Raw genomic sequence first — 11,539 nt, 5'->3', positions numbered from 1 at the left:
TTGTGCACTGCATCGGTACCGCGACGTAAAAAAATATTTTCTCGAGGAAGCTCGGCAGTTTTCGTCGATGGCAAGTTATCAAATTTCCCGGCATATCAACCAGTGCTTCGTCAAAGCACACTCCATGGACATCTTCCCCTCTTGCAACGATGTAATAAGGGCTACCCGAGAAATTCATGCACAAAGAGAGCTCATTTCAACACTCCAGCGCGAGAGGAAGTGCCTCTACATTTGCTTCCTGGACACGTCGCTACGCGACTGGTGGAGCTGCAGGAGCTGGTCTGCCCGTCTGGCGACGACGGCTGCACCGGCCATTGCCGCCACAAACAGAGCGGTCCGGCAGAGCCAGCCTGGGACAGACAGTCGTTTTTCGTCTCACTGGTACTCCTGCGTCTGACCTACGGTATCAGCTAGTGTTGCAGAACAGAACACAAGCCTCCTACAGATTATATCGACTACTGAAGGCAGAGCACTTCAGCGAGTTGGCCAAAAATCAGTCAGAACGGGTCTGTCCTACTGGGATCGGTAGATCAGTGTCCTGTAGCCTCACACTGTCTACCCGGACCAACCGGACGTCGGCGTCAGCTTCCGGCGGCATCAGATAATGACTGATGACAAAGCTACGACCGCCACCACCGAGACATGCCCCAAACAGTGCTGCACCATCTGGAACATCACAATAAACACGAATAAACGGCCTATAGGCGGTGAGCCAGAGGCATGCCCAGGAGGCTTATATCATGCCTGGCCCGAGCTAGATGCAAGCATGGGGATGATTTTCGAATGCATGGTTCACCTACGCTGCAGGTCAGAGAACCACCCGTCGCAAGAACGTGCGGTGGAAGCGAAGAAATGCGTGGCGGCTGAAAAAACGAATACAAATTTTTGAAGTTGTATACAAAGCCAAACAATTTTAGGACCAATTGCACTTCTATGTGGACCAGCCCAGCCAAGGAGATCATTTAACAAAGGGAATGCGGCTCGCCGGGCGTTCCAGAGCACGAGAACGCCCGGATCCACCACTGCAGTCAACGAGCTGCTGATCCACTAGCGACGTGTGTTTCTGCAAGCCCATGACCTCTGGTTACGATGTCCGTTCAACAATAATTAAGTCACGTACCACCCAGAGCGAGGGAAGACTCCGCTTTCCCTGAAGCTGTGAGGGGATGCCCCTCAGGAGTAATGACTCACTTGAGGGAGCGCAGGCGCGCTCGTGGACAGCGGAGCCACTGATGGCGGCCGCGGACACTGCGACTTTTCGGGACGACTATTTTAAGGGTATCCAGGCATCCATGACGTCAGAAAAAACGTGATTTAAGTACTGTCATTTCACTGGCTCTATGGCGTTCAAGGCCAATAAACATATACTTGTTGAGTCTTCATATCTGGCGTTCACGGAGTACCATTCGCAGACATAATGGCTGTAATTTTACTCTTAGTCAATGTTGTGCAGGCTATGCACAATTCTAACACGGCTTACAACCAGTTTTATAAACAAAAATGGAGTGCGATTGTGGCGTGAGAGGTAACTTCCCAAGAATTTACCTCCTACCCGGCTGCAAGAGTAAATAGCAACAACTTGACGTAAACTCCCGCAAAATCATGATATTTACGGGTATCTGAAGTAAGGAGCTTATCCGTTGTTCACCAGTTGTCCATCGGGTCTCGACGACGCAGCTGGTTTGGCCGCGGAGTTGAAGCTTACTCAAAAACTAAAGTAAATTAAAAAGATGCTCTTGTCCGTCAAAAAAACATCAATGGGATCACAGAGGAGCCGGTGCATGGACAAGCAGGATCGGAGGAACAGGCCAGTTAGACCGAGGATCAGCCTGAGAAATTGCTGAGATATAAAGCGATGTTCAACATAGCATGGGTGGACGAGTATGCATATTCGAGAAACTCAATGCACCTGCAGTTTGCATAGTAGATTTTTGGCATCACGAACAGTAAAATATCGCGGATATCACTAGATCATCTTATCTTACTATGACATGAACGCACCTTAAAGTTGACAAAATACACAACCTAGAGTAAGGGTAAAGCCAGCTATTCCAGGGATATTTTGTGGTTGATGTGCATATTTCCTTCAGATTTAGCGCAGAAAAAGCTCCGTGCATGGATGCGCAAAACGCAAACAGCTTTTTTATCTTTTCGAGTAGTGGAACATTATCAATAATTATAAATGTTCTGCATTTCAGTGAATGAAAAAGTGATCGGATTTATTCTGTGAATCAATCTCCACACAAGCCATAAATTCATCACCGAGTTAAACCATAAATGAGTAGCGCTTTTTATGTCACTTTAAGGCTATTCCTGAATTTATCATAAGCATTTTGAGTCTGAGTCCGTCCCCGTTGCTCAGTTGGTTAGAGCGCCTGCCTTCCGATGCACCCGCCCGTGGCGGGGTGGGTTCGAGTCGCTTTAGGGCGCTCGCTATTTGCCCTTGACAGGTATGGCCTGCGGCCGGTGGCAGCGGTCGCGCTATAGGTCAGTTGATGTCAGAGGCAGGACGGACCGTGCCGAGCATTGCGGCACGTTAAGCTTTCGCCACCAAATTCTGCCGTTGCCTGGAAATTGCGCGATCCAATGGTAGGGGTCAGGGCTCACACAACAAGCACTGCTTAGCGTGAGCTCTGATCCCGGAAATCCATCCATTCAAAGGGTTCGGATCAAATCTTTAAAAAAAATTAACCTTGCGGATCCAAAGCAACAGCACAGTTGCCATGGAAACGGCCGTTTGTATCACAAATGAAATTACTTCACCTCTGCACTTAACGATTATCTTCGAAGGAATCGTGCCGAGTGTATGAAACCGGCGTTAGAAGTAGGGGGTTACGCCGAAATTATTTGGCCTAGCCGGAAGTCAGTAGCAACTTCTCTTCATGAAACTGGATATTAGTTATTGGTTATTCAAACTATTGCGCTTTCGACCAATAATGATCATTTCAAGGCTATGGGATGAAGGTGAACAACGGTAGGATCAGGACTGCACGCGCCTGGGGGGCTAACTTCCGACCGTCAACTCGCGCAAGGGACCCCTCTGCGGGGCATGCGTTGTGCGTAGCAGTCACACCATGCCCTCCAATCTGCTCACGATTTTTTCCACTTTTTCCACTTCCATTAAGTTACTCGTCAGGCCTCGCTGACTGGTCGCACCGCTGCTCTGTAGATAGCATGTAGCCGCATCTTGGACTGTAATAACGTGTCGCGGAATGCTCTGTCAAAGGAAAATGTTTGACATACGTGGACGTGCAGTCTCTTGAAGCCGTTCGAGCTCTCTCACGACCCATTTTAAGCCTATCACGTCGGTGAAGTGATTTGGCTCAGGACTTCTTACCTTCGCTGTGATTGGGCCATATGCCCCCAAACGAGCTACAAGATGGTCGATATCTCCTTCGTTCACCAGCTGCACGTCCTGTTCGTTCATCGTTGAACCGAGCTTTAGCCCTCACCGCTCCCGGCACGTCAACAGAGGCGACTGCCAGCTCCTTGTGGGCGTCTCAGACGCACGGAGACAAAACACACGGCCACGGTCTGGTTGCGTCAACATCTGGCCATTGAACTCTTTCAAGGTCACACTCGCGGGCAGGCCACTGTGGACCATGCGAGGCGTCGACGTTGTCAAGGTCGGGGATGTGTGACGACCGCAGAACACCGCTTTGCCTGGATGTTCTGGCTTCACTTCACTTTCATCATCGTCCTTATTTCTCTCCTTATGGCTTACAAAGCACTTTTCCGCGAGATGGCGTGGCATGCGGCGTATCTATCCGCCGCGGGCCGCGTGCTGCGTTTTCCAACGCGCGAGTGAGGTCCCGAATTTTGTGCCGTGAGAGAGGACGCGTCGTGCTCGGGTCCATGTTATATGTCAAATTGTATCTTGCATAGCTCATATACTGTGGACAGCTTTGGCCGAGTGTGAGTTTTCCACGAGTTTAATGTAAGGACTTTTTGCCACCACGGACTAAGTGCGCCACAGATGCTTTGCGGTTTGACTCCTCGCGGGAAGCGATGGAGGAAGTCCAACGCCATACGTAGGCAGTTGTTTAGCCGTGGGTTTGAAAGATCCCACTCCGTACAGAAATTAGGGCGTCGGGTGTTGGTCGATCTCTCCGCGACTCACAGATGAGGTGGGACGCATTTTTGCAAGTCGCTAGCCACTAGTGAGAAAAGCAGGAGCAAGTGTGGTACCGTTCATGGATTCGCGAATCGCAAAGCGTGAGACTCGCTGTTTAGCTGCCTTGTTGCGACTTCCCAGAAGGGGAAAGTCGGATCTGGCTAAGGGAAGTGGGGTCTGCTAAGATAATCATGACCAACTGACCCTGAGCAGCGGCAGTGGGATTCAGTCAATGAGGGTACCTGCTGTGAGAATCGTTGCAGCGTTTCCAGAAGGCGAGGTTTGCACGTATGAGCTCATGAGGGATTCGGCGTGCCGATAAGGATTCCAGCGGCTGGGAATAAGCCGATGAGGGATTCCGGCGTGCCGATGAGGATTCCAGTGACTGAGGCTAAGCCGATGAGGGATTCCGGCATTATTTTGTGACGAGGAGAGGGGACAATGCGTGGCAATGCCGCAGCGAGCCTTGCACCAGGTGGCTACTATTTACTGGGGATAAATTCCGAGGTGTGAGTGATGTATGGCTGTGGGGTTCCCTCATAATTAAGGGGATCTGATCGTTGCACATAACCTGCGCAGACTGTGTGAAACGACAACACTATAGGCCTTCCTTTAGTATGACCGGTGACAGGCATGCATGAGATGGTATGCATGTTTGAATGCTAGTGGCGGAATGCCAGTAAAGTGACGTTTGCTGCCCGTGTTGGGATTAAAGCACCTGTTGCGTAGAAGTCATGTCAATGTCCGTGCGCCAATGTTTTCGCTACCATTCGCAGTCGCCCTCTGTTAGTCGGTTTATGACGGGGCTGCCTTCATGGTAATTACTTGCTAATAAGTACTGTGGGCCAATTAACAAAAACCCACCATTACAACACGTGTAAGGTATCTAAGCAGCAATGATTAAGGCCCGTAGACATATTACTCCAGGGAGCCTTTTTCTTTCGTGAGTTTCATTGTTCGTGAGCACAGCCACTATCTCTAGAAAAGTGTCCATAACATAGTGCATTACACAACGTTATGTGCGATCACGTACCTTCAAAAACCATGCAGGAACCTTAATCTAAATTGAGTCTGTTATGGCGCTTGTTGCTTTAATGCAAGCTGGGCTTTGGAAATCACGTGTTGCCGTGTGGCGTCGGTGAGAAATCCGTCGGGTGAACATGACAATATCGCTGAAAAGTGAGGAGCCAGTGCTACTAGGAACGCGGAGCGAGAAAAAACCAAGAAACCTGAATAACGATATCAAGAATCAGGAAAATACCCCCGCGTAACGTAACTGATAGCCAATATGGGAGAGCTGCAGCTTTAGAGAAAAAGAAGCGAGAAAAAATCAAGAAGCCTTACTGACGACATTTGTTGAGAAAATTGCGCTTAACTTAAAGGTAACTAGTACGGGGATGCCGCCTGGGAGTCTAGTGAGAAAAATCAATTAATCTAACAACGATGCCTCGAAAACTACGCGTAACGCTCGTACTGCGGGTCCCTGCAGCAGCGGCTTTCCGTCCAGCTGGTTGGTGGACTGAAGTAGATGCTCGATGTGGTGCGGTTCACTGGACAGTTTTGCGCGTGCAGTGGTGCCCGTTCGCTTTCTCGTGTCGGCGCCGCACAGCTGCCGGCGGCAGCGAACGAACATTGCGGTACATACTCCATTTTGCATCGCAGGCGACAGCTGCCAATAGATATTCAATAAATATTGATTATTTGGACATAAGGCACACAACCTGAGCGTCTTGTCCAGCACTTGAGACGCATATCTCTGAAGGGACGGTGGAGGCTGTACCGGGATGAGGAGGATAAGTCGCTACGGAAAATTATATAATTATACATGTGTACGTGCCGACGCCGTCCCGTCTATGGCGCGGGTCCAGTTGCACCCGACACCTCGGGGCGGTTGGTTCGGAGATCTCTCACCAGGCAGGCGTCACCTGGGCTGACGGCTACGCCAGCACTGGAGCCCTCTGTACTTTTTCGGAGGATTCATTCACGTGTCACTGAATATCAGCACCCTGTTTATTGGATCACATAAAGTGTCCGATCGTGCTTCTCTGTTGGTTAAAGCAGATCCGTAATGTTCGGTCCAGTAATGTGTGTAATAAACCGGTGCAGTGAACCTACCTTTCCCTTCACCCTGTCCTGTGTCGGAGTTGCTCGGCGGCACACACAACACGAACTTTTCCGGGCCCGCACACTAGAATACCTTATGGCAGGGCGGAGCTAGTGTGCATTCATCTGAACCACGATGCATTGATGTGACCAATTCGTGTGATGTAATCTTTCGCGGTAACGGCTGGCACGGTTCGCTGGCCAACGGCGTGATAACATAACGTCTCAAAGCAAATGTACGCTTCGAAAAGAGCCGCTGGGTGTAAACGACATTGGGAAGAGATGAAAATGAGAAATGCCACCCACGCTTGCTGAGAAACGACACCTTTTGTCAAAACCGACTAGCGAAACCCACTGCATAAATATGTTTTGAGGCCGCTCACCCCACAACCATTAAAGCAAGAGCACCGCTAGCCGATGCAGTTTCTCTCCCACGGAATGGCGCTGACCGCTGCAAAACCCAGCGGCAGGCGCCGAACGCGCACGAGCGACCACCTGGAAATGACTGCTTTCCGAAAGATAGAAAGAAAATTGCAGCGAGCTATCGGATAAATGACGATAGTTCCCATTCATCCTGAGCAAGTTTAGGTGTCACTGATGGACTACCGATGCAAATGACCGCACTATATCGAAGATAACGATAATACGCGGTGATTGCATTGGCCTGTGCCAGTGGGTAGGTTTTCGGGTCACTGCAATCTGACAAACACACTGCGGGACGAGTTGAACCAGGTCTGCCAAAGCACCGCTCTAATCAGAATAAACATGTCGTCCGATCGCCATTTTATAGTGACGTCTGATAGTGTTCCCACAACAACAATGTTTAAGCTGCTGACACGATTATTAGCAGCTTAAATAGCTCCAAGCGCTGTGCACGCATACAAGTTTTCGTGGGTGTCGATTACTCAACATAATTGGGGGCCGGAACCTTGAGAGTCGCCATAGGGAGACTGCTACGTAAAAATTTCCGGATATTGTCCACTTTTGTTTCAGGCATCACATGATGTACATACACACCCACCCACCCACCACCCACCCACACCACACACACACACCACACACACCACACACACACACACACACACACACACAACACACAACCACCACACACACCCACACACACATTATATATATATATAATATATATTATATATATATATATATATATGATATATGTACCACGGCCAAGTCAAGATAGCCTCAGCGCGGGCTACGTGCGCAGCCGCGCCGAAGCGCGCGTCATCGACTTTGGACAACATGCCCACCTAGGCCGGGCGCCAGTCGCTTTCTGTTGTCTGGGCCAAAATCACTCAGCTCAGACCATGCTTACTATTAAAACGCAGACCGTCACCTGTATTTATAAAGCTCTCACAACACATGAATCACAACAGTTCATGTCCTTCACGCGGGCCCGGCGCAGAACGCGTGACAAATCTCCCCTAACACGCGCCCGGTGGGGGTCAAATTAAACCCCCAAAGGTTTTTTCAAGAATTGATTCTGAACGGCACGCAGTGACTGCGCCAACATTTGCATAGCTATAGACAATGAACAACGAATCGTCTGACATAAAGATGTAGATTTCCATTTAAGATCGCTGACCTATGGCAGGTTAGAGTCGGTCATGATTTCAGCGATGGCAATTCCTAGGGAATCGTTCAATCTGATCTAACAACGGACGTAGACGAAGCCACTCTGAGATACTTTCTTAGGTAACACAACAACTGATGAACAACTTAATTGACGTAGGTTCAGGTATGATTTCAGGACCAAGGGTCAAAACCAACTGCTTTAGTACTTTAGAGCGCTTGCAGTATGATGTACATCCTGGTATTCATTTCGAATTTGTTGATGATAGAAGCCGCATGATTCACCTTCCATAAAGTTGTTTAAGGTCCAGAATAGGTAACCTGACCTGAATGACCTAGGTCAACCGTTTTTCTTTTAAGAATATACTGCCCTAGTGTAATCTTTGTAGCTCATCCAAATGCAAAACTCAAAGCGGGTCTTGTATGATTTTGGCCACCATGACCTTCAAAAAGGACAAACAAGATAGCTGACCTTACATGAGCATAGAAACGTTTTGATAGTAACAGTTATCTAGGTTCTAGGGACGCTTTTAGAGACCAACCTGGAATTTGAGATTTTTTGACCTTATTTAACCCGGCGATCATGACCTAGGAACGTCCAACATTGACCTAAGTGAGTTGACGTGCATGTTAATACACCCTGTGAATTTGGTGTCTCCAGCTCTCTGACTTCCTGAGGTCTTAGCGGGCCTCAATTTAACACCTCCCACCTGAGCGAAGCGCATCCAATCGGCCACCCAGGCGCGTGTTAAAAGCTGTGTTCTAAATTTATATGGGCTTTACAACTGGATTACCTCTCTTGACCTCTCGGTGCTGTTTCACAATTCTACTCATCTTAAGACTTAGGTCACTCTAATTTCTGAGACATACGCAACCCGCAGAATGGGGAAATGTATGTCGGAGGAAAGTATTGCAAAGCCAACGCTGACTGTCCAGATGTATATATACATATATCTATATATATATATATATATATATATGTATATGTATACGCGCCAAAGATTGCATTAATAAAATTGGACTGGCATTTATACCCGTCGTGGTGATGTTTTCAACGGACCGCACGGCTGGCGCCCTCGTCGGACCCCAGTTTTTCTGTGTCGCCACCGACTTCTGCTGGGAGGAACTCGCCACAGAACACGTCGCAGATCGAACTGTAGCCTAGCGGCTCCATCATGTGCATCACGGACGGCACGTCGGTTGCGACCAGGGCAGTGCAGGCGGCGCTGCAGGCAGAGCCGGGTGAGCTCGGCCATCGCCAGCCGCGCCAGGCCTCGCCGCCGGTGCGTCTCCAGCGTGTGCAGGAAGCCAAGCGTCGCGTTTCTGTTGAGCAGCACCCAGCAGACGAGCTCGCCGTTAGGTGACGACGCCACATCATTGTCGGCGGCGACGACACGCCGACGCTGATGCCCACCGTCATGCCGTCGCGCATCAGACCGTCGGCGTCGGGAGCAAGCGCGGTGAACGGCCAGAAGCGCTTACGGTGTCCAGGTGTATGCATGTTCAGAGGCCTCACGGAGACGCCCGGCGGGCTGTGAACGAGGGTCAGGCGGGCATACAGCAAGCGTAAGCATCAGCTGTCAGTGCTGCTCATATATCCTTGAGGTTAGTACAATACAAGCCAGCAGGGTGGTGTAGTGCACATGGATCAATAAAACGTCGAAAATTTTGATTAAATAACCAGAACTATTAAATTTTGTTACCCCCCCACCCGTCTGGGGTATTTCGTCGACTGCAGTCACCTGGGTAGGCTGTCCCCCGGGATATCTCTCAATATATCGCCAGATTCGGAACGTTCAAGTGGCAACCAACATTACGCAGGAACCTTTTCCGGGAGTTGTTCACAGGTAAAGCGAGTGATGACTTCACAGCCTGTTTATTGCGCTTTAAAACCTTATCATGATGTCAACGACCGTGTAGGTGTGCTTCCTCTTGTCGTATAATATATTTGGGGGTATTACCGTGCTATTCGTTGACAAATACATTTGCACGAATTTCATGGGCTAACAACACTAAAAAGTCGTTGATTGCTTTGCAAGCATACCGTTTAGGGCAATTATATTTAGTACCAACATATTGATGCTGATATTCAACTTAAGCAGTATAAAAGCAATATGAAGCATGGCCAAGCTGTAGCAAGTCAGACCAGCCCAGGTCCAAGAGTAACCATGCTAACACAACGTCATCGGCCAGAACTGCATTTCCTTTGATAAGGGCAGGAGAGCACACACACCAGCAGGTCGGCACATCTTCGGCCGACGAAGGCGCCCTCCCTGACGAACAACCGGTTGACGGCGCTGAAACGTCTGAGGTTGAACCCTCTCTGGTGACGGACGTCGTCCAGCACCGGCTCCAGGGTAGCAGGGCCCAGCCGTCGGCACGGAACGGCACAGGCGCTCGTGCAGCTCAGGCGCCAGCATGGCGGCAGTCAGGCGACGCATGCTGGCTGCGTCCTCCGGCGCGAAGGCGTCAACCACGTGCAGGTCAGGCGCGGCCAACTGTCGTAGGTCGGCAGGAGGGAAGCCGGGGTCAGGTCAAGTTGGAGGAGAGCGAGCTCATGAGGCGGCCCAGGTCAGGCCTGGTCCACCGGTGACGGAATGGGGCGTGCAGTTGTGGGAGGGGGGGGGGGGGGGGGCTTCCAGAAGCGGCTCTGCAGCAGATTTCTTATTGCTGGCGTGATGGTTAGACTAGTGTAGATCTCGTTCGTGGCAGTCGTTGTCGTTAGTCAGAGAAAGAGAGATCTTGGCAGCCAACAGCTTCTTTTTCCGGTAACTTTAACTCACCAACGCCCACCTTTCGCAGCCTGCAGTAGTGATGTCGTCTTGCCTCACCCAGCTCAGTCGGCGTGTGAGCATACATGACCATCGACAGAGGGCATCTATCTACTATAGCAATAGCTGTTGCACCAAGGGAATGCTCTGTGTGTGTGTTCGCCACTGACTCTTTGGGACTTTTTGGCGTCATGCGGATACTAAAAGATAATACATGTTTTTAACGAGACTTTCTTACGACCAAGGACTGCTGGCCGAGCGTGTCAGTGTCACGTCAAATTTGTGCATTTCGCACGCAGCCACGAGGGAGCGGCATGTGTTGTTAGGCATCCGAAGAGATAATCACGTTGCATGAACTGGTATGTCACACGTGCTGTACGTCACGCGTGCACCAGCCAGCAAGATGGATTTGGCCGTTGCTGGCCGTTCATCACATTTTCCAAGATATCTCGGCAACCAGGCTGCTTCGAACCGTGATGTAAAACGGAAAAGATGAATAGATGGATTTTTTCCACGACTTTGCACGTTTTGTGCCACATCTAGGCACCCAGGACACAGACACACTCGGAATAGTGGCACGCTCCAATGTTTAAATGAACGAGCAGGATGATTATAAGTGTTCGCACGTGTCAAGTGACATGTGTCATGGCGCCCACGTGTTTACGTATAGCTTTGGCCATTTTCGACGAATTTACGCGTGTTTTGCAACAATGTAGCACACCGGGCACGAAGCGACCCGAGAGTAGACCACTTCGATAGGGTATTGTTGTAAAAGTGTGCCCTCCCAAATGGTTCGGTCCCATGTGCTGTTCGTCATGCACACACGTGCTAGCAAGATGGATTTTAAGCTTATTCCCATCTTCTCGTTTTGCACCACATCTCGGGACGGAGGGATACGAGACTACTTGTGAGAGTCAAGGAGCCATGGATTAGTGCCATATGTTGCATACTATATGCCAGGCCA

The sequence above is a fragment of the Pollicipes pollicipes genome, unplaced genomic scaffold, assembly GCF_011947565.3.
Source record: "Pollicipes pollicipes isolate AB1234 unplaced genomic scaffold, Ppol_2.1 Scaffold_6138;HRSCAF=7277_pilon_pilon_pilon, whole genome shotgun sequence".
NCBI lineage: Eukaryota > Metazoa > Arthropoda > Thecostraca > Pollicipedomorpha > Pollicipedidae > Pollicipes > Pollicipes pollicipes.
This window is presented reverse-complemented; position numbering follows the sequence as displayed.